A 23,823-nucleotide genomic window follows, 5' to 3' on the forward strand; every position below is an offset into this window, starting at 1 on the left:
ACTAGTTACAAATTCTCAGGCACCACCGCAGACCTACCGACTCAGGGGTGACCACTCACCATGCTGACCAGCCACCGAGGTGACTGCCTCACCTAGGGCTCCCTTGTGTAACAGTCACCAACAGAAGACCTTCAGCGGTGGTCCAAGTCAAGAAGATGGCACAGAAATAGAAAACCACAGCAACAGAATCAGTCCTGAGGTTTGTCAGACCTGAATTCGAATCCTTCATCATGAGTGATGAGACCTTAGTCAAGGCCATTTACTTCTCAGTTCTCAATGGCCTCATCTATAAAATGGGAACAACAATCCCAGCCTCATGTGGTTCTTGTGAAGATGAAATGAGGCAACAGGATAGGCTGGTCCAGAAAATGCTCAGTAAAGGTTGGCAAACAGCATTAGAAACAAACAATAAACAACTGTGCTTCGTGGAAGGCAGAAAGGGGTGGAAATGGCTTGAGATGGGGAAGGGGGGAAGGCTTACATGACACAGAGAAATAGGTTTGTTCAGGCCTTTCCCTTAATTGTTCCCACTTACTAGGCCTCATAAATTATGAATAAATGTATATTATTAGCTCAACTTGACACAGGAAAAAGGCTTTTATCCAAATTTGGGTCAAACGTCTTAATTGGCATTTTGCAAGAATCCTGCATGCAGCAGTTCTCTTGGTGGCCATGCCTGTTCTTGGCCGGGCGGCGTGGGGTGCAGCATGCTCTCCGCCCCAGAAACAGTCCCCAACAACCCCTGACCATGGTCACCTGCCCTTTCTTTCTCCAACTCATTCACATCCTCCAGCCAGAAATACCGAGCACCAGGTGGTGTGATGCGGAATACTGTGGGTGCTGGGCTACAACGGGGTGACCAGACAAAACACCTCCCCATCTTGGGTTAATCTATCGAAGGGGCAACACTGTATTAAGCAAACAAAATATGTGATTGTAAATTCTGAGGCACTGGCGGCATCTCACCCTCCACGTGAGAGATCCAAATTCCACTCCTTGGCAATGTGTTCCGTGCATGGCCACCATTCCTCCACTGGGGAGGCTTGTGCATTGCTAGAGAGGAAGACCCTCAATGAGATGGATTGACTCAGTGTCTGGGGTAATGGGGGTAGGTGTGTCAGAGATGGCGGGGTTGGCACAGGATAGAGCAGGGTTTAGGGCTGTTGTACAGAGGGTCACTATTAGTTGCAAGTGACTCGAAAGCACATAACAACAACAATTATATGAACAGCCTTCAGTAGAGCCTCTGGACTAAGATGGACTAGGAAGAAAGGCCTGGTGATTCACTTCTGAAAACTGGAAACGAAAACCCTATCAATTGCAATGGTCCAAAGTGTAAGTAGTGAAACATGGGATAGCAAAGGGTCAAGCAGCTTCCCATCCCATCGTGCACGTGGTGGCCAGGAGTCCGGGGCTGAGTCAGCAGCATCTAACAACACCACGATTCTAACTACCACAGAGGAGCCTGCTCTGGAGAAGATTTCCATAAACACCCTCCTGAAGCAGGTTGGGGAGTCTACAGGTGAGAAGGCCACCACTGTTCATCCAAGCCCCTCTTACCTTGCTTCCCTGGGCCCACCCTGCCCACGCATAGTGCTCATCACCACTCTGAGCACGGATGGATTCTCTCAGGGGCCCCTTGGGAGCATCGTTCTCCTTCTTGCCCAACCAGACTGTGGCGATACAACTATTTTTGCCTGCTCCGGATGGACAACCAGCTTGTGTAGGCTGCGCTAAGTCCACAGTTTTCACGTGCAAGTCTTCGTGTGGACATCTGCTTTGATCCCTGGGTCACATAAGTGGTGGGCACACAACTAAGATGTCCTGGTGTCGCAGCAGTTAACACATTTGGCCACCAAAGAAAGAAAAAAGTTTTAACTGCCTGCCCAAACCCACCAGCTACTGTGCAGGAGAAAAGATGTGGCAGTCTGCTTCTGTGAAGGTTCCCAGCTATAGGACAGTTCTCCAGCCTGCAGGATCGTTCTAAAGCAGCGAGTTTGGTATGGTTGATGGTTAGAGCTCATACAACAGCACCACAGAAGAAAGATCTGGAAAACTACTTCCATAAAAACTACCAGCAAGAAAACCATGAGGGGCCCAGTCCTACTCTGTAATGCATGAGTTGGAAGTGCCTTGACGGCAATGGGTTTGGATATGTTTGTGTGGTGTAAATACTTAGGAAATACAGTAAGCATTTGTGTAACCTTATACAAACAAGAAAATTGTTCTCCAAAGTGGATGTGCCCTTTTACATTCCCATCAACTGTATGAGCGTTCTGATGGCTCCATGTCCTCACCAACATTTGACACTGTCAGTCATTTTAATTTTAACCTTTCAGCAGGCACACTGGAACATTTAGTAAATGCCACTGTGAGACAGGCACAGTGATAGTTGCTGATGTACATACAATCCTTTCCTTTGAGTTTATGACAAAGAAGCAAGAAAGCACACAAGTGTTTGGTGACCCACGTTTTTAGTGCTATAAAGGAGGTACATGAGGGCACTAGTGAGGAGGGATCCTATCTTAGAAGAGGTGTCACAGCTTCCTGGAATTGCTGATGTCAGGTCAAGATCCAAAAGAAAAGTGAGGAGAAGGGATTAGTGGGGAAGTGTCTCCTCGTCAGAGGAACCAGCAAAGGCCAAGGATCGATCCCAGAGCACTGGGGGCACTGAGCAGAGGTTGGCCAGGCTGAGAGGGAGGGAGTGGGAGAACATCACAGAGGCAGGTGCACACTGGATCTGGTGTGGATTACCAAGGATTTGGATTCCATTCCAGCTGTGGAAGTTGGGGAAATGAATAAGGTCACTATTGTAGCCATCCAGGAGAGGGGCAGGTTGTGCGGCTGGGAATGCCCCACTCTGATACCACTTAGGGAGTAATGGGCAGTGTGCAGAGCAGGGCAGAGTGCTGGGCAGCTGGGGGATCCCTGGCCAGCAAAGCCCTTGGCAATCAGCTCTTCTCACAGGTCCCTATGCCCTTACCCCTGCCCTGAGCCCCCTCTGCTGGACTTCTTGGGACTTAGAAACATTTAAATCAGAGTTTCAGGCCAGCTAGAACCCAGCAGCCTTAAATACCACCCCCCCACCCCAGTGAATCACAGTAGGCAATCTGAGCATTAATGGATCCTTGGAGAACACGAGAAAAGCTATAGACACATCCCGCAGAATTGCATGCATGCACAAAGACTCGACACTTAACCTATGGGCCCAAGCCAGACTGACCCAGGTTAAGAACTTGGCCTTCCCTTTACAGATGGTAGGGTACTAGGACACTGAGGCCCAAGGAAGGCACTGGATTTGTCTGGGGCTGTCCAGTGAGTGGCCTGCTCCTGGAACCATACTACCTTACTGAACACCCAGAAAACAGCTGTGACTATTACACTTATTGATTACCCATAGCAGCCTGCCATACTCAGAGTGCACCAGGACATAAAAATAAAGAAACCTCAGCCTGGCGGCGTTGTCAATTAGGCCCAAGACTACTCTCTTGCTAAAAACCATTAGGCAGTGCATTAATAGTGATTTCTCTGACCTTCTCCATATTTAGAGAGGTTTATGAGGGGTGCTGTGGGTGACCCAATTCTTTTTGAAAGGCTGGGTTGAGGCTTTCTTGTTCTGTTCCAGCTTCCTTCCTCCAGATCCGAAGTGGGATTGGGAAGTCGCACCACAGAACGAATGGCCACTATGCTCATTACATTATTGGGGCTCCTGGGTGGGGTGAACAGCTCACATTTTTTTTTTATTTTAATGAACAATTACAGAGATTTTTGATTTCCATTCATTCATTCATTCATTCATTGTTGCACTTTTCTCCCCGCCCCCTCCCCCACTCCCCAGTTCGCTCTTCTCTTTGAAAAGTAAAAGAAAAATTCCTTCATTGGTATATAATCCCCCGCACCCCGAGTATACTCTACTCTGCAACCTTCATTCTGGACTCTTATGATAATAAGATAATATATTGCTTTTAAACTGTTCTCTCCCTCATGTGTTTCAATGCAGTATACATATTCAATTCATCCAGTTTTTCTCATTCTTACCCCAACCCTGATGTCAGTCCCATTCTACAGCAGTGAACTATGCAGTGTTTGTCCCTTTGTGACTGAGATACTTCACTCAGCATAATGTCCTCCAGGGTCACCCATTTTGAATAATATTGCATGAGTTCCTTGTTTTTCAATGTAGCATAGTATTCCATTGTGTGAATATACCACAGCTTCTCTATCCATTCATTTCCTGATGGGCACTTAGGATGCTTCCAACTCCTTGCTATTATGAACAAAGCTGCGATAAACATGGGTGTGCAAATATCTGCTTGGATGTCAGTTATGGTCTCTTTGGGGTATATTCCCAGTAGTGGAATTGCTGGGTAAAATGGTATCTCTATTTGCAACTTTTTGAGACAGTGCCACACCACTTTCCAAAGTGGTTGCAACATTTTACACTCCCACCAACGGTGAATAAGGGTTCCAGTCTCTCCGCAACATCGAACGGCTCACATATTTGAGTGTCAACCAAAATGTTAGTGGTTCAAGCCCACCCAGTGACGATGCCTCCAAAGGAAGGCCTGGAAATCTACTTCTTCTGAGAAGAAATAAGCCACTGAACACTCCAGGGCCCACTCTGACACACCTAGCATCATTTGGAGTCAGAGTTGATTCGATAGGAAGCAGGAAAAATAAAGGAAAAAACAAAACAGATTCTTGAAACAACCCAGCAGGCTAGGTGGCATTACCTTCATGTCAGCAATCAGGAAACACAGAGAAATTGACACTCTCTCCTTAAGAAAATCGTTTGCTTTTAACCTTCATCCATCATCTTGATTCTTAAAGTAGGAAGGGACACCCAAAGCCCTTATCCCGATCATCTCACTTAGAAATGGAGACACGGAGTGTAGACAAGGGCTGGGAAAGACCCAAGGCACATGGCAAGATGGTGGTCGAACAAGGACATATCTAGAGCCAAATATACGGCACTGGTTGCCCAGCCTGAAGTGGACAGGTGTCTTCCAGCCCCTCCCCACACATCTGCTTACACCCCGCCATGCGCCCAGTTCCCCTGCACCACCACATCCCTTCTCTGAAGGTTGCGGTTGCCTAAAGCCAGAGAGAGAAATAGCTCTGGCTGTGGATTAATGGGGTTTCTTCCAGACTCATGCAAGTGGCTTCATTGGAAGCCAGAGCATCTGTTTGGAAATCGAGTCTCAGCTAAAGAAGGCATCTTCAGGAAAAATTGGTGGCTCCATTTTTCTGGCTACAATTAGCAAGTCACCTAGCTTAGTGTCTGGCCCTGAGCAGATTCTCAGCTACTGAGGGGGCAGAAGGGTAGGGTAGTCAATGTGACAGCAACATTTTTTTAAGAGAGCCAAAAACCTTTCGAGTGTGACCCATTCTGACCCATTCCATCAGACCTAACCCTGCTGGCTCTCCCAACCCAGCTTTAACCTCACTGTGATCATGGCTCCCTGTTTCGGTTGTTGGATGATGGTCTCTTGTCGGCTCAACCACACCAGCTCTCCCTGGGCCTGCTTGATAAGGAGGGTAAGGGTGGAGTGTTGCAGATAAGGCCTGTTTGTTCAGATTCATGCAGTTACAAACACAAGGCTGTCACCACCACCTTGTCCTGCCCCAGCCCAGCTTGGCATCTGATGGTCGGAGCTTTTCCTTTTAATGTGCTGTCAGGAAGGCCTAGACTTACCACAAGGTCAGCTTGGTCGGCATACATGGCGCCTAGATCATAATTACCTTTCTCTTCTCTCTAACCATGGCAGATGCCACCATGCCACCATCCCACCTCCTGACAAGCCTCCAAGTCTTCCCAGCAGAGTTCACGCAGCTGCTACGAGTCAATCAGAACTGGTCTAGACCTACGATCTCCTGTTCCTCCACTTGCCTTCCAATAAAGCCATTTCATTTTACAATGTTTTTCTTTCTCATCCTACACCTGTCATTGGCTTGCCTCTCACTCCCTCCTCTCCTTTTGGAGCTTTTTCCTTTGTAGGGAATATTACTCTCCTACATCCAGAACAGGGTCCAAGATCTGAGAGGGGAGCACAGCCAAACCCTTCCAGGCCTGTCTTCTGCTTTGATATTTTTGTTGTTGAAGCCATGTGTTCGGTAATGGGCAGTGCTTTCAATTAATTTTTAATCAATTTTCAAGGTACTATGGATTTTTATGAACTTAGTGGGATGCATGGGTCCCAAAGAGTCTCTGATGCTGGGATTGGTGGCATGATACAGGTTTCTTTAGATTCTTGCTGTTATACAGGCCTCCATCAGATGCTGATGGGCACAAAGAGTGGGAAAGCAGCTTTGCACTAAACTCCAGAGGCAGAAAACATAGGGGGGGTTCTGTATGTTCCATGGATCATGAAAAGGTTAAAGATGGGAAGGTACTTCATCTGGTTCAGAGCGTCAGGAATTTGCTGGATAAAGGGGCACAGCTGGTCGAATGTAATTCTCGAGAGGCTGGTGACCATTATTACCTCCACCTGGGGAGAGCGTGCCTACAAATGAAGTCAGTGCAGGGATCACAGAGCCAAGCAACGGAGAGAAATGGATTCCGGAGAAACATAATTTAAATGCTTGGATCCTGCTGTGCCTGAAGCCAGTCTCTTCCTGCACTCGGCTGCATGTGAGCCAATAAATTCCTTCTCTAGATTATATACCAGTTGGGAATCTGTCACCTATCAATGAAAAAGTCATGACTAATTCATCTCTTACATTAAAATAAAAATGCAATCTTCCCACTCTCTTCCAAATTAGTATTGAACTCCTAAGGAGGCCTCCAGAAGCACAGTAAAGGGAATAACTGCTCTCAGTCCCCATAGAAACACTTATAGACTCACCTGAAATAAAACCCAGAAGCCACAGCACAAAGCTAAGCTGCAGAAAGACTAGGAAATGAACAGAGATCACTGTACAGCAGAGTTCACTGCAGTACCATTCACAACAGCCAAGAGGTGGAAACAACCTAATGACCATCAGAAAGAGAATGGATAAGCAAAATATAGCACTTAAGTGTCGTTGTTGGGGGTAAGGGGTCCATTTTGACTCATAACACCTCTATGTACAACAGAATGAAATACTGCCCCACATTGTTCTCTTAATGACTGCTTGGTTTAAGCCCACTGCTGCAATAATGCACACAGTGGGTGCACACTGTAACATACGGAGTAATGCACACAGTGGGTGCACATTGTAACATACACAGAGTAATGCACACAGTGGGTGCACACTGTAACGTACGGAGTAATGCGCACAGTGGGTGCACATTGTAACATACACAGAGTAATGCACACAGTGGGTGCACACTGTAACATACGGAGTAATGCACATAGTGGGTGCACATTGTAACATACACAGAGTAATGCACACAGTGGTTGCACATTGTAACATACACAGAGTAATGCACACAGTGGAATGGTATATACTCAACCACTAAGAGAAAGGAAATCCTGGGACATGTGAACACACGGATGAAGCCTGAGAACCTGTTGAGTGAAACAAAGTCATCAAGAACAAATATGATAGGATTCCACTTAGAGGAAGTACCAAGACCAGGAGAATGCATAGAGACAAAACTCAGTAGTAGTTATTGGGGGTGGATGATGAGGTAAAGGGGGAATTATTACTTAAGGGAGACTGATTTCTGTTAGGGGTGATGGTGGAGATAGTTTCACAGCATGATGGATAGAATTCATATTGCTGAATTTACACATAAAAAATATGGCCACGGTAAATGTTTTATATACAGGTATATTTCTTTTTAAGTTACAGTTAATTCAGGGGGGAAATAAACATAGTAAAGGCCCCCCACTAAAACACTCCAGGCTGGACATCTCAGTTGGCATTGGTGGGCCCCTCCATGTGGAAACTTCTGGCTCCACGCTGGCCAAGCACAACCTCAGTGACATGCAGCCTCAGCCAAGCAGCTGCCTGGTCAGGGTTTGGTGTAAAGTGACCTGATAGGTCACCAGGTCTGGAGAGAGTGGGTTGTCCAGCCACGAGAGAGCAAGATGGGGTCCAATGCCCAGAACTGGGCCACAAGCCCTGGCCTGACCCAGTCAACTAAGAGCTCAGTTACCAATGACCTTGTGGAAAGAGTTCTGCCTGGTAGGCAAAAAGATGGAGGAAGCTGGCTCCCTGGTCCTCTAAATCTGTCCTGAGACACCTACCACAAGAAGTAAAAGACAGTTTAAAGCCTGGTTTCCTGAAATGCTCCTCATTTGGGGGACATAAGAGAAGCTTTGGTTCCTTGCAAGGTCTCCTGGTGATGGAAATGGTTTATCTTCAACTACTAAATTACTGAGAAGTCTAGTGGCTTAGTGGTATGGAGTTGTGCACTGTCAACCCAAAGGCACATTGTTTGAATCCACCAGTTGCTCCTCCCACGCGATTTAGAGCTGCTGAAAACCCATTGGGTCAGCTATGAGTCAGTTCTGACTCCAAAATGCATAACTAAACTACTAAATGCTAAGTTTGCTATTTTAATCAATCCGGCAGTGCCATGCAAGGAGACTCTGGTGATCTGCTTCCATGACGATAATAACCATAATTCACTTCATAAAACAAAATATGTATGAATGGCTGAACGAAAAACCATTTTTCTCTGTACACATCCACTTCAAGCACAACAGGAAAGGAACAGAATAAAAATTTCAGTTAAGAAAACTCTACTCTGTCACATGGGGTTCTCCTGAGGCAGAATAGACTTGACAACAATGAGTCTGGGTTCCCGGTTCTCTGTGTGTATGTTCCTATAATTTACAGACAAAGCCAATCCTAACCAGGTTCTCTCAGGCCCTTTGACAAAATATATATTCCTTTAGCCCATCAGCCAGGCCAACCAGAACTCTCCACATGTCCTTTCCTGATGCTCAATGCTCGGGGTGCCCCAGAGTCCCAGGTACTGCGCTTCCCTCTGTGTCCATGGGCTTCTGCCTCCAACAACTGAGTTGCCACCCGAAATCAGTTGTGTTTCTTCACCAATCTGCTTGTTTCTCTCATTAAAAAAATCTAATTCAATGTCCCATAAACTATAAAGGCAAAATATGAGATGGAGACGAAAAGAAAGTTGAATGCTGTGGAAGGATTTGATAAGTAGAGATGCTCAAAAAACAATACAAAAAAACCCTCCAAAACCTCACTGTCATATTATGTATGAGACGACAGTGAAAGGTGAGAAATGTACAAGAAGCCAGAAAAAAGTGCCCTCAGTTTTCTCGACAGAAATTGTTCTTAATTCAAATTAATGAATCCTTAAAACTGGTATTTTTTCTATTTAGAGCCCTGGCACTATCCATACAGATCCATATAGAAAAATGACTTGTGATTTCAACCACAGCACGATAAGCAATTAGTCTTATAGGGGAAAAGACTCGCAAAAACAAATACATTTGTGTTCATTAAGAGAACACTTATATTTTTTATTATTTTATGCTTTAATTTCCAAAATATGCTTCCTTTCCCTCACTCACTCCCAGGCACAGATTCTGTCACTGGGTTGCAGAGGTGGATCAGCGGTGGGATCCCTGCTTTCCATTCAGAAGATGCTTGTTCAATACCCGCTACCATATTCACGTGCAGCCACCACCCATCTGTCAGTGGGTAGATATGATGCTGAACAAACAGATTTTCGTTGAGCTTCCAGAACAAGACTGGACTATAAAGAAAGGCTCACTCATTTCTCATAGACGGAGATCTACTTCTGAAACTCAGTCAGTGAAGACCCTATGGATTGCGGAGGTCTGACTCCATGTGGACGGGCTGCCCTGAGTCCATGAGAGCTAACAACAGATATCAGCTCTGCTCGGATTCCAGCCTCCATGAAACGGGAAACGCTGCCCTGCCCTAGAGGACCACGAGGCAGAACCAGACGTCTGGGTGTTGGAAGCAACTTCAGAAACACTTTAAAGAAACTAATTTTGCCTTTTGCAGAAGAGGAAATTGAGGCTCAGAGAGAAGGAACAAAGAGTTTGCCAAGATTTAGCAGCCAGTTCTTGGCAGAGGCAGGACACATGTGGAATCACCATCTCCCCTGTCCAAAGCTCTTTCCAAAATGACAGGCCACTTCCTCAACAGCTGTGGCCCATACACCAGAAATTCTTGGTTAGATCCTTCTTCCCCTTTTAAAAGAGTAGGGGAAGACGGAGCTGCAAAGTTCCAGGTCTCCAGGGGCGTGTATTCTCTTCCTCAGTAATACCCTTTCCTGATCCCAGCTGCCTTCACACAGCGCATTCTCCATGGAGAACGAGCAGGTCTCCTGTGCTGCTGTGGCCTGGGCTGAGGCTGCTCCCCTCTCCTGACACCTCAGCCTCAGGAGGTACTACTGTTAGCTCCCTAACAGGAGCTGGTCTCACAGGCACATGGCGGCCTGACACCCAAGAAGGTTGTCTGGGTTTTTATTTCCCTTCTAAACAATAAAAGGTTGAAGTGCCTTCTGTGACCAGAGAAGAGGCATTTCAGGGGCAGTGCAGTGCACTCATTGTGTTTGCCTGCAACTGCAGTCAATTTTATGCACTTGAATTCAAGGGCCTCTTGAATCCAAATGAGAGCGGCAATAAAAGCTCTTTGCAAACTGTGAAGACATGTGCAGGTATATGTTTTTAAGATTCACTAGGGCAGACCTGGCATTGGCTCACAACTTGCCGGTTCCAGGGAGTCACTTAACCCATTCACATCTCCAGAGGCCAGTCCCCCACGGAACTGTTGTGCGACTTGAGTTTCCATTGCAGGGCCTCTGGGCTGGCAGCTCCCTCTGCCTGAAACGCCTTCTTTCTCATCTTCCTATGGTGGTTCCTTCTTATCATCCCATCTCGGATTAAATGTCCCTCCTCAGACAGGCCTTTCCTGAGCACTGTATCCACTTGTCTCCTAACCATCACCCTCTGGTGACTCTCTCCGTTTATTATCTGGTGTTCCCCCACTTAAAAATTTATGTACTTGCTTACTGTTGCCAAAAGGAGTCCTGGTGATGCAACAGTTAAGCACTTGGTGCTAAATGAAAGGTTAGTGATTCAAACCCACATCTCCTAGGGAGAAATGCCTGGCTATTAAGGTGTTCTGGTAAAGATGATTGTGTAGGAAACCCAGTGGGGTGATTTGACTCTGTCACATTGGGAAACTGTTAGAGTTTAAATTGGGTCCCCTTGCCCAAAATATGTGTACTAGAAATCTTAACTTCTATGGTAGTGGTTATAATCCCATTTGGGAATGGGTTATGTTCACTGTGTAATGAGGCAGGGTTAGGGTAAGGGGTATCTTGAGTCAATATCTTTTTTGATAGAAAAGAGATTAAACAAATGAGTAGAGAAGAGTGGTGAAGAAGAAGCCAAGACACATGAGGCTCTCCCGGGGGCAGAACTCAAAGAGGCTCACAGAGCCTCAAGAGCCGACACAGAAAGCAAGCCCTCCCTTAGAGCAAGCATCCAGAAATCAGACTCCTGGCCTCCTAAACGGTGAGAAAATAAACTTCTGTTTGATAAAACCACCCACTTGTGATATTTCTGGTATAGCAGCTCTTGACTACTAAATAATCTGCTAAAATAATTGCTGCTTGTTGCACTGGGAAAATCTGCTGTCAAGAACCTCCCTTAAAGTATTAAAGAGCCATTGTTGTCAGTTTAAAAACTGTAAGGTGGATTGCTTACTAAGTTTATATACATTGTCTTTCCACGTTAGTTTTTAAACTGACAGTATTTCTCTTTAGCACTTTAGGGAGATCTTTGACAATAGATTTTCCCAATGCAACTTTAGGAAGCCAGCCAATTAAAAAAAAGGAAAATAGAATGTAGATGAATTATTACATGAAATACAATGTAAATGAAAGAGTATATAAAACACAATGTATCGGAATGAAATACCAATAAAAAGATTTTTTAAAAAAAAAAGTCTTCCCCCACACACCGGCAAAAGAACAAAAACCTCAGGTGGACCTGCTCCACAATATTTTCTTTATGCATCTGAAAGTTGGACAATGAATAAAGATGGCAGAAGACAAACCAATGTCTTTGAATTGTGGAGTTGGCAAAGAGTATTGAATATACCAAGGTCTGCCAAAACAACAGACAAATCTGTCTTAGAGGAAGTGCCACAAAGTTGCTCCTTAGATGGAAGGATGGGAAAACTTCACCTCACATGCTTTGGACATTTTGTTAGGAAAAGAGAGACATCATGCTGGGAAAGATGGAAGGCCAGACAGTGAAGGAAAGAAAGACCCTCAGCAATGTGGATGGGTGCGGTGAGTGCAGCACCAATGAGCCAGAGCATAATGGACATTGAGAGATGGTGCCGCAGGGCATAAAGGTCACATCTTGTTCACAGAGTCACTAGGATTCCTTGTCAACCTGATGGACATGAGTACCAATCAATTCACTAACATTCAACAACATTCCTGCCACTCCCACCCCAAGCGGGGCCTATGTGTCTTCTCCCTGCTGTATCCACAATGACCACATGATGCTCAGTACGTAGTGTATGCTGAGTAAAGATGCATCCAACAACTCAGAAAAGGAGGATAAGAATGCTGTACAACTCAAAGGGAATCAATGCCCCTGAATAGTCACTCAGAAATTGTTAACCTGAAATACGCTATGCTGTGTACGGGTCTTTTGTTCATAGGGTTGTTATGAGTTGTCTACGACTTGACGACACTTAACCACCACCACAACAACATGGAGAGCGCTCAGTTGGCCTAGTGGACAGAAAATGATGCTACCAAGCCAAAGGTGGGTGACTCTAATCCGCGGTCCTCAGGCCTGTTTTAATGGTTTTTAGTTAACAGTCTTCTAAGTGGGTGGGATAGTATTGGTCTGTCCATTTGCTGTACAGACGTTAACTAGTGGTTGCTGTGATGCTGAACAGTGTGACACTGATGTGTCAAATGTGTTAATGGTTACCCATGGTAGACAGTGTTTGGTGAAGTTTCCCGATTAAAACAAGCTTGGAAGCAGGAGTGGCATCCACATCCGAAATAGCTTGCCTCAGGAAACTCTATGAACATGAAGAAACAATGAAAGTTATACAAGTGTTCAGGTCTTTCATTCATAGGGCTGCTGAGTCTTCTATGACTCGACAGCACGTAACAACAACGCAATGCTGTATATATTCTCAGCAACAGCTAGAAGATGTGCTCAATGAAAAAAGATGAGGTAATAAATGTGGAAGTGCCTTGTAAACTGTAAAGGGCAGTACACAAAAGCAAGAGAGCTCAACATGTGTTTCCCACACAGCCTCAAAGACAAGGCTGATTGGCTGGCAGCCTCATTTTCCAGATAATGATTTCTGGTTTTATCAAACTCTGTGGAGGGAAAACCACCAAGAGCTCATTTTCTTTCCCGGTTCCAGGCCCCTTTGCCAGGTCAAGAATGAAGATATATGATCACTAAAACCACCTGACATCAACACTCACCATTTCATCACATCAGCTCCACCGAGAGCAAAATTTTATCAGTCGCTGAAGGGCAGGCACAAAAATAGACTGCGGGGATCAAATGCCACCCTCAGCTGCTCTCCTGACACTCAGAGGACAGGTTGAAAGGCCTTGGTGTATGAGGACCTCCAGGCCTGGGGCTCAGAAGAAGCTGTGGGGAGGGGAACCGACTGCATAGTAATGGGGAGGTGGAGTTAGGGCTCTGACTAGGGGGAGGAGATAAGAGGAGGCGTGAGAGGTGAGAGCGTAAAAGAAATGAAAAACAAAAAGAAACTCACAGTAATCAAGATAAATTAATGCAGTACTTAATTAAAATATAACAAGCTCTGGTGTCGTTGTGTTGAGCTGCTAACTGAAAAATCGGTTTGGGTCCACCAGTGCTCTGTGGAAGAAAGATAGGCAGTTTCCTTCTGTGAAGATCTATTCCCTGAAAACCAGATGCAGGGTCACCATATGCATCAGAACTGACTCAATGGTGGTGGTCTTTTATTTTATACACACACACACACACACATATATATATGTATACACACACATTGTTGTTACTGTTAAGTGCCGTTGAGTCGAAGGCAACTCATAGCAACCCTATGAATGAAAGACCTATTACAGAAGTAGATGCCATATACATATATAAATACACACACACACACACACACACACATATCTACACAGACACACACACGCACATACATATATACATACACACACACGCACAAATTTCAACATATTTTAAAAATTCTTCATAGAAAGTCAAAGTTCAAAATAAAGACAAGAGGAATAGTAATTCATTTTGGTTTTTCATTTTGCTTCAAAATTCTAGCACACAAGCCTGCTTTTGTTCAAATTTTAAAGATAGAAAGTAAAGATAGCTATTGCATGCCAAAGGGACAGAACTCCCTCCTTGAAAAGAAATATGGAGAGGCCCATTGATCATTTTCTGAACATTGCAAAATTAGAATAGGATTTCTCTTGGTGACTGAGTGTTTTTGGTATACAACCTCCCCTCCACTAAACTTGTTCCTGAGGTCAGCATCCCTCATTTTACCTGAATCCCAGCTCTGGTTTGAACTGAAATGGTAAAAGTGTTAATGTATATGAAGGTGACCAGAATGAGATGAGGCCCTCTATCTGGTCACATGTGGGGACTAGTCTCCACATCTCTACAATGGGGCTGAAAACTTTCCTGTTGTTGAATTCTCCTAGCCCTGGTTAACGAGATGTTTTGGATGGGAACATAATCATGTGTGTGGAACAGTTACTAAACAATTCTTAAAGACAGTTCAGCATAAGAACATTCTATCTGGAGGCAAGTTGCAAAAAGCTTACTTATGGTGAGAGGAATTAAGAGAATTACTTTGGTTTGAAAAATGAAGACAGTCAGAGCAGATCCACAGTCCACCTGCTTTCCCTCCTTGCCACATTTGGTGGGGTTCTCTCAAAACCTGAATTTGTTAAGGTTGAGGGGCACCAGAGAGTGCCTCCACCTTCATGTGCAGGTGGCCTGGAAACACCAGGCACATGCCATCTGGAGGTGTCCTCAGGACTCTGGTGTCCAGGTTCTTTGGCTCTCGATAGGCCTCCTGCTCTGGTTGGTGGGAGGGACTGAGGGGTCTGGGCCAGGAGCTGTCTGAGCAGCTCTTTTGCTGGTTACACAGTTATAAATAACTCTGTGGGTAGAGAGAGGGTCCTGGCAGGACAGTGAAGGTCACGCAGCCCCTTTGCGGCATTTAAGGAAATGTCACGCTCCATGGGCCACTGTGGTGCCAGCTCACATCTTCAGCCCAGTGCTGCCCAGGGAAGACTGCAGCTTTGCTGCTATGCCAGGGACCATGAGGCAGTGCTCTCACCCAGAATGGGCACCCCAAGGTGGCAGAGTCCTGGGGGCTAAGAGGGGAGAAGAGTGTAGGATAGGTGGAGAGGTGTGTGTGTGGGGGGGGTAGCTGAAGATCCCTTCCTCCCTTAGGTTGGTGAGCACGTGCTAACGTCAGCTCCCCAAGAACCCAGGCCAGTGCTCAGCCATCAACACACCAGCCTGGGCCTGTCAGCCAACTCACGACCCCACTGAGGGAGAGATGACTCAGCACGGCTCAGGGCCTGCTGCTGCACAGTGTGGGGGCTGCTGCACAGTGTGGGAGCCGGCAGAGGCCTCACGGCCCATCTGGTCCTGTGGTTCTCACGCTGGGCTCCCTGGGGAACCCCCTTCATGATCTCTGCCCCCGCAGCCCCCAGCATGGCCCCGGGCTGTGAAGTGGGAGGGATTGTGTGAGAGTTAATTAGTCTGCCCATTTTTATTAGCTAAAAACCATACAGTGGCATCCCCTCACACCCCGGCAACACCTAGATAAATAAAAAGCTCAATTTGTTTCTTTCATATGAGAATTATGTGGCATTATATTTTACATACAATCTATTTTCATACATTTATGGTATTTCATGGGCAGCTTAAAATAGCCAAGGACCAAAGCCCTACAGCCCTCCCTAAGTATGTGCCATCCACCACTCAGCGCTTTTCACCAGCACATGAGAGCCCAGTAAGGTGACTATCCTCCCATTTCGCAGATGAAAATGTTGATGTTCAGGAAGGTAACATGACTTTACTGAACTAGAATCTAAATACAAAGCTAAGCCTAAAGCTCTTTATTACCTCATCCTCTAACAGTCTGTGGGGAAAATTTTTTCCCTTTAAAATAATGAGGAGGAGGAGATCCTGAACACACTATTAGTACATTTCAGTCCTCACAGGTTGTGGAGCCAGTTAACCAATCACTGGTTTACAACCCCAGCACAAGAAGTCAGAAATCTGAGAGGGGCAGGGGCTGGCCACCATCACCCACGACCTGGAAGCAAAGCGGAGACTAGGGGTGGTCCTTGGTCCTTGGTCCTTAGTCTCCTACGAAAAACCTTTCATTCCTAATTCTCCACTTCCCTTGACATAAATGTCAAAGTCTTCACCAGACCAGGGCATTGGAAGCTAGGGCCCTCACAGGGCCTCCTGCACCCTCCCTGCCCTCCCAGCACTGCGCACACAAGAAACTTATTTCTTCTCCTGGAACAAAACCCTCTTGGCTTATGCTCTCCACATGGGAAATGTCCCCCAGCTCCTAGGCCACCATCCGAGCACTTGGTCTCAATGTGACAGGTCTCCCTCTCACCACCCGTCACTGTGGGGTACACGGCTCTGTTTCGTTCACAGCACAAACTGTCTCCCCTCTAGAATGTAAGCAGCACGTGAATGGGGCCTGGGCTTGTCCTGCGGAGCCCCTGCACCTGCCTGGCACCCAGCAGTGCTCACATAAACCTCTGTGTGTGTATATGCTGGGGGTGAGGGAGGCAGAAGTGTCTCTCTCCCACTAGTGTGATGTCCTATCAATATGCACCAAGTCTTCTGCATTCCCTCCTCCTTTGCTGGGGAGCTGGCTTCCTTCTGTGTCCTTTTATTCCCTTATGGAAACTCCCGCCTTTCATTTTCCAGCGGGTCAGATGATGAGAAATCCAGACCCACAGGCTCCCAGATAAAGCTGGTGGGAAATAGATTCTCTTTGGTCCCAGCAGGCCCTTCCCAGTCATGTGACCGGTGAGGCCAGAGTGGCGGACCAGACCACTCAGGCTCAAGGCACTTGTGCCTTCAGCCACAAGTGAACACTTTTTGTTCTGAAGTGTGTCTGGCAGATCCATCCCCCCCCTGCCCCCCGCCCAATAATAGGGATGATCCCAGAAGGCAGTAATGCTACAGGCATTCCCTCTGATGGCACATACCAGGCCCCTGAAGGATGGAAGGGAACACATCCCACAGCACTTGATTATCACCCAAGTCTGATGGGAAACAGGAGTGTGGGCTTAAACACACACAGTGAGATCTTTGGGGGAGTGCCATTCCACTAATAAAAGCACACCAGCAAGTGAGTAAGTCCCCTGAGCCCATTTTCCTGTATAGTAGTTTACCCCATCTACTACGAAAGAGCTTATCTGTCTTGGAAAAAGTGCAGCCAGAGTGCTCCATAGAAAGCAAGGATGGTGTGATTTCGTCTCACATACTTTGGGCATGTAATCAGAAGGGGTCTGGGAAAGGACATCATGTTTGGACAGGCGGTAGATCAGTGAGAGAGAGGCCAGCCCTCAGTGAGACACAGTGACTTGAACAGTGGGCTGACGCACAGCAGGGGTTGTGAGGATGGTGCAGGAATGGGAGGGGCTTATTCTGGTGAGCAGGGGTCACTGTGAGTCGGAGCCAACGTCACAGCACCTCAAGACACCCAGAAATGGGGCTTGGTTACTTGCGACCAAACTTTATCCTCTAAAGCAGACAATCTCTGAGATGATCTTTACAACACTGCAGAGGGTATGCTTATTTCAAACAGAGAGGCTGAGGTTCAGAGAGGGGAGGTCACGTTTCCAAAGTCACACAGCAAGTTAGAAAGAGTAAAGCCTCTGGCTCCAAGCTGAACTTTCCTTCCCAGAATCAAGTGAGAAAAGAGATATAGATGTGGAAACACCGCTTTGAATTCTTTGTGTCGTTGGCATGGGAACTTGGATAAGCCCTTGTATTTCACTGACCTTCAGCTTCCCAGTATTCTAATACCTGCCATCTCTGGAGACCATGGTTAGTCAGTCAAGTGGGGGTTCAAGGACATGCAGGGACAACATGTGATATCCTGGGCAGGGTGGAAACACCTGCAGGGTCCCCTTCAGCAATCCTCACAAGATGGAAGTGGTGATGAGCTTTCAGGATGGGGCATCATGGGGGTGTCTGCACTGGCGTTACGGCAAGGCACATGGGCAGGCTGTCAGCTCCTTACTACTCACAGCAGATCAGTGAACTCCTTAGAAAAGTAGATTCTCAACTGAAACCCCAGACCTCCTCAATCAGATCCTGCATTTGGAAAAATTTTAAAATGAAGAGTTGGACCCTAACACAAGAACTTGAGTTCAGTACTTAAATTTCTTGAACTTCAATTTCCTAGGAACACGGGTGCAGTAGCCTTAATGGGGTGCATGCCTCCTAGGATGGCTTTGAGGGTGACACAGGCTCGTGCACACCAACACACAGCAGGTAATAACTGCCCACCATCAGCTTCTTTTCTTCCCAAAAAGCCAGCAGGAAGAAGACCTCTTGCTTCTATTCCAGAGCCTGCCTGCACATCTGGGAGGCGAGGAAAAGACCCTCGTGGGGCAGCAACAGATGGGGACAGCCTGGGAGTAGAGGCAAAGGAGGGGAAGGGAGAAAATAAAGAAGGGAAATAAAAACAAGCATCTGAATCCCCAGGAGGCAAGAGACATGTGAAACCCAGAGACACAGCCATTTCAGCTCACGTCCTAAGCCAGGCGGATTGTGCAGTGCCAGAAGCCAGAAACCAGAAGGCCAGGCTGTCACTGCAGGCCAAGCAGGCCAATGCCTTCCCAGCCCAGCTCTGAACTGGGTCCTGGTGGCCAGAGCAGACATAATGCTCTGGTGACTGAAGCAACCCAGCAGAAGCCAGGGCCCTGGGGCAGGCCCTGAGGATAGTCAAACTTGACTAGAGGACACTGAACAAGGGGACTGTCACCCGAAGAACTGGACCACTGAGGGCTGAGCTGTGTGATCCTGACCAAGTAACTTACCCTCTCTGAGCTTCAGAAAAAAAATAACTGTAGGCAGCCACTTAAAGGTTCTTATGAGGAATAAAATGAGAAGTACTTTGAGAAGTGACTTTGCGCAAGTGAGTGATTCAAGACAGTGGCCATGACAGTGACAGCTTTGGAAAACCTATTTCTGTTGAGGTCACTCTAACTCACAGGGACCCTTTGTTGGGTTTCTGAGGCTGTGCACGTCTTTATGGGAGGAGACTATGAATGTTTCTCCCTTGGGGCACATGTAAATGTGAACTGCTGACCTTCCAGTTAACCGAGCAGGAGTCCTGAAATAAGGTTTAAATTGGTTCATTCCAGTTCCACCCCACTGCTGAGAATCAGCATTTCCACCCCAGATATAAGAAATCAGAATCTACACTGTGATTTCTATCACCTGAAGAATCTCGTGAAAATGCAAATTCTCAGGATGGGGACAAACCAGAATGGATTGGTTCGCAGTCCTATCTTGAAGCAACTGGTGAACAGCTGCGGCTTCTCTGGGCTGCTGTGCCAGCTGACAGCTTCCCCACCACTCCCTCATTGGGCTGACCCTTCAGCTCTGAGATGGACCCAATCAAAACTACCATCAACACGCACCTAAACTGCAGCCACGGCCTCCTGCCTCCACCCTGGCCCTCTGCAGTCTCTTGGACACAGCGCGTTCTCAGCCATTTTCTCAACACGCACATCCTGACTCCACTGGCCCCCAACTAAGAACCCTGCCTGGCTCCCATGATTTCTAGATAAGCCTCAAAATCCATCCTGGGACCTGTGGCTCTACACAATCCAGCGCCTGCCTACCATTCCAGTCTAATTTCACAGCATTAGCCCTCTAACCCATCTCCACCCCACCTGACACCTCTCCAATCCTTTACTTTTCCATGCATGATGTCTTCCCCTAAGGCCTGGCCCTTCCTGATGATTTTTAATGAGATGCATTGACACAGTGACTGGCACAGTGGGCTTAAGCACAGCAGAAATTGTGAGGATGAAGCAGGAGAGGGCAGGATTTCATTCTGTTGTCCACTGGACTGCTAGGAGCCAGAGCAACAACACCCCCAGCTCTCAGCCTCACTTAGCCCTGTGCACCTTGATCCTCTGCACGTATGTGCTCTTGTCTCTGCTGAGAACACCCTTCCACACAAAGATGCTTTATCTGGGTATCGCTGCTGCCTGCCTCACTCTTTAGATCCTTAAGAAGGTTTCCTTAAGCCCTGCAGACCACGAGGACTCCCACGGTTTCTCTCACAGCCTTTGGGAAGTACCAAGCCCTGTGGAGCTTATCACAATAGGAAATTCAGCAGTTATTTGCATGGGTATGTTATTCATGCTCAGCCCTGCATCCCCACTGCCTGGCCCACAGTAAGTGCTCAATAAATAGAGATTGAATGGATGGCCCCACACCCTGGTAACTACTCACCTATCTATGCCTTCCTCTCTCTCCATCCTCTTAGCCTGACTTCTCCAGACACAGGGCAAGTCCCTGAAGCTGCCTGGCTCCTCAGTGACGTCCACAGCCCAAAGGTCTGACGCCAGAGACCCGAACGTTTCTAGATGTGATTTTCTTGAAAGCAGCTTTGGGGCACGGCCAAGGCCGGCATGCACGGCCAGCCTCGCAGTAAACGCTGATGAAGCTGTCTGGACCAGCTGAGCCGAGATCAGGAAATGCCAAGATTTAAAAGCATCCGGAACCCATTTATTTATTGTTGTTCTTGCACTTCCAGACTATTTTGAGCCTCAGATCAATCGATTGTCCCTTTCCTCTCCAAATATTGTTCCCTGAAACACCCAACATGCACCTGGCCCTACCTGTCACTCAGTCGTCACAGAATAGCAGAAGTAGGGCGGTGTCTGTTCTCCCTCACTCAAAGTCTTCAACTTTCCCCAAGTGGGAATATTATTGGCTCCATTAAAGAGATGGGGAAACTGAAACCAATGAGGAAACCTGCCCAGGGTCACAAAGCTAGGAAGTGCTGGGATCGGACCCTCAGTCTTCTGAATCCATCAGCTAGGCGCCTAACTATGTATGAGGTCATTGGCCTCATCTCATTCTCAAATCAGAGACGCTGGTCAAGACGTGTGGGAAAACCCATGTGAAACAGTTCACCACGGATTAGTAAATCAGCCCAAGTAAGCCCGTGCCTGCCTTGCTTCCCTGATGGAAAGGAACATGGGGCTTGGAGGTAGGGAGGGGATGAGGAAAGCAGCGTATCAGAGGGTAAATTTGGCTCCGGGAAGCCTGCCCAGTGCCTGTTCCTGGGAAATGGCTCAAGTACGCTCATGCCAGCAGACAGTCCATTTGGGCCCTGAGGTCACCAAACCTCATTGTGGTCCTGCTTATTGACTGTAGTTGTTGTGTGCTGTCGAGTGGGAAGCGACCCATAGCTGACCCTCCAGTGGGCTTTCACAGGCCGTATATCACACGGGAGGAGACTGCCCCTCCTTCTCCTGCATCGACCATAGAGACACGTGAAATAAAGCTACCACTTTTTATGCTGGGGCTAGGAGGACAGTGAGAGATGAGCAATGTGGAGATTGCCCCTCAAAATCCTCACCCCTGTCTGCACATGCACACCCAGGAAGCTCTGGAAAGATCCTGCGGGCAAGGTTGGCCTACCAGGTCAGACGTGGCTCTCGGCCTTGGTGGAAACTGAGCAATTGTGCCATCCCACCTCTCAAAGCAGCAAAGGGGCCCTTCCCTCCACAGCACCCAGACCCTGGCTTAGGACCCCCCCCAGAACATGGAAATATCTGACCCACAATAACTATTAGGGAGCCCTGCAAGTGTACTTGTTAAGCACTTGGTTGCTAACCAAAAGGTTGACAGTTCGAACCCAGCCAAGGGCTCCCCTGAGAGACCTGCGGTCCTCATGAGTTGGAATCAACTTGGCAACACACCAACACCACTTTTTCATAAGCCTCTCTTATGTGTAAAGCACTTTCACAGACCCGTTTAAACCATGAAACAATCAAGGCAGGGAGATGTGGACACACTGCCTAGTCTTTTTTACAGATGAGAAAACCAAGTTCCATGAACAGTAAATAAAGAGCTGAGATCATACTGCTGAACTAGCAAAGCTGGGATGGGACAGGGTCTGCTGCCCACCTTATCTGCATCTCCAGCCCTCCATCCCAGGGCTGCCTCCAGGGAAAGGCCTGCATTCAGCCTCTAGGGGCCAGAGCCATGCAAGCACAGACAAGCTACTCGCAGGCCCAGACTTCTGTGACTTCAGGCCCCAGAAGGCAACTGAGCTGAGATCTCGATCACACAACCCCTGAAAGAGCTCAATTGTGGGCTGGGTAATAATACTACACAGTTAGGATATCTTCTCAGAACACAATCAATAACCCCAGGTTTGACATATGGCATGTTGTTGTTTTTTTATGTGCCGTTGAGTCACCTGCGACTCATGGTGACCCTATGTACAATCGCCCTAAATCCTGCTCTATCCTGTGCCAATCTCACCGTCTCTGACACACATACCCCCATTACCCCAGTCACTGAATCAATCCACCTCATCGAGGGTCTTCCTCTCCTGCGCTGTCCCTCCATCCTCCCAAGCATGACATCCCTCTCTGAGGACTAGTCCCTCCTTGTAACATGGCCAAAGTATGTCAGATGAAGCTTCAGAATCCTTGCCTCCAAGGAGCAGCCTGGCTTCACCCTCTCTAGGACAAACCTGCTTATTCTCTTAGCTGTCCATGGTATAGTAAGGAAAATATTGAAAATATTTTCAGTATAGGAAAATACCATCCTAGACTATAAAAACCAAACAAGAATGTGAAGAATGGGAATTTCGGTTTGTTTCATAAATGTCAATGGCTTTTGTGCTGCGACTTCAGTAAATTGATGTGGATTTAGCTGATGGAGACACTTTGGAGGCAATGACAGAGCTGTTAAAAACAGATTTTTGAATAAAAGAAAGTCCACAGTCAGTGTCAATGGGTGCTTGGGAGCTCAACCAGCTGTGTGACCTCGGTCAAAATACTTAACCTCTCTGAGCCTTAGCTTTTCTCTTTTGTAAAACAGAAATGACAGATAATTATATGTGCAAATCAGAGCTCCTGAGCATTTTTGAGTTGTGGGTTACTCTGGCAATCTGGTGAGGCCTATGAATTCCTTCAAAGAATGGTTTTAAAGGGACAAAATACATGATTAGAAAGAACACCAATGACATCAAGATACATTTATCAAAGGATTAAAAAGAGTACAGCTGTGTTACAGAAGAAGGAGGTCCAGTGGTTGTGTTGCGTGAGGGAGAGTTGGAACTGACCCCTAGCTCACCCTCAGGGGGTTTTCAGAGGCAGCATGAGAGGAGCAGCTGGTGGATTCAAACCAATCTGTGGTACTGTATGTAATTCTTCTAAGGGTTGTTAACCTACATTCCTCATTAAAGAACATACAAAATGTTAGCTAGTTGGTGTGTGTGCTTTTTTGTTTTGTTTTGTTTTGTTTTTAAACCACTATCACCCAAAACCAAAAAGGAAAAAAACCCATTGCCTCTGAGTCAATTCTAGGCTCATGGTGGCCCACGGGTTATGGAGTCGGGCTGCTCCGTGGGATTTTCTCAGCTATACTTTTATGGCCAGGCCTTTCTTCTGTGGCACTGCTAAAGGGATTTGAACTGTCAACCTTTAGGTTAAGAGCAGAGTTCAGACCATCTGTGCAGCCGCCTCAAATTCAAAGTCTCCTAAACCAGTGGATCTAGGTTAAAAGTCCAGATGTGAAGCGCACACAGTCTGGTGCCCAGCACAGTCCATGCATGTTCTTTAGGGTGAGCTGCAGT

At 46.9% G+C, this 23,823-nt stretch overlaps 1 protein-coding gene across 2 annotated transcripts in view; it reads right to left on the minus strand.

The window, feature by feature from the left end:
• The window catches only part of PPARGC1B (peroxisome proliferator-activated receptor gamma, coactivator 1 beta), a 146,747-nt gene that overhangs the window by 43,539 nt on the left and 79,385 nt on the right, over positions 1-23,823 (minus strand). The gene's annotated exons all lie outside the window — the stretch shown is intronic.

Source organism: Elephantulus edwardii, unplaced genomic scaffold (assembly GCF_000299155.1).
Source record: "Elephantulus edwardii isolate Elephantulus edwardi_28Jun2011 unplaced genomic scaffold, EleEdw1.0 scaffold00130, whole genome shotgun sequence".
Lineage (NCBI taxonomy): Eukaryota > Metazoa > Chordata > Mammalia > Macroscelidea > Macroscelididae > Elephantulus > Elephantulus edwardii.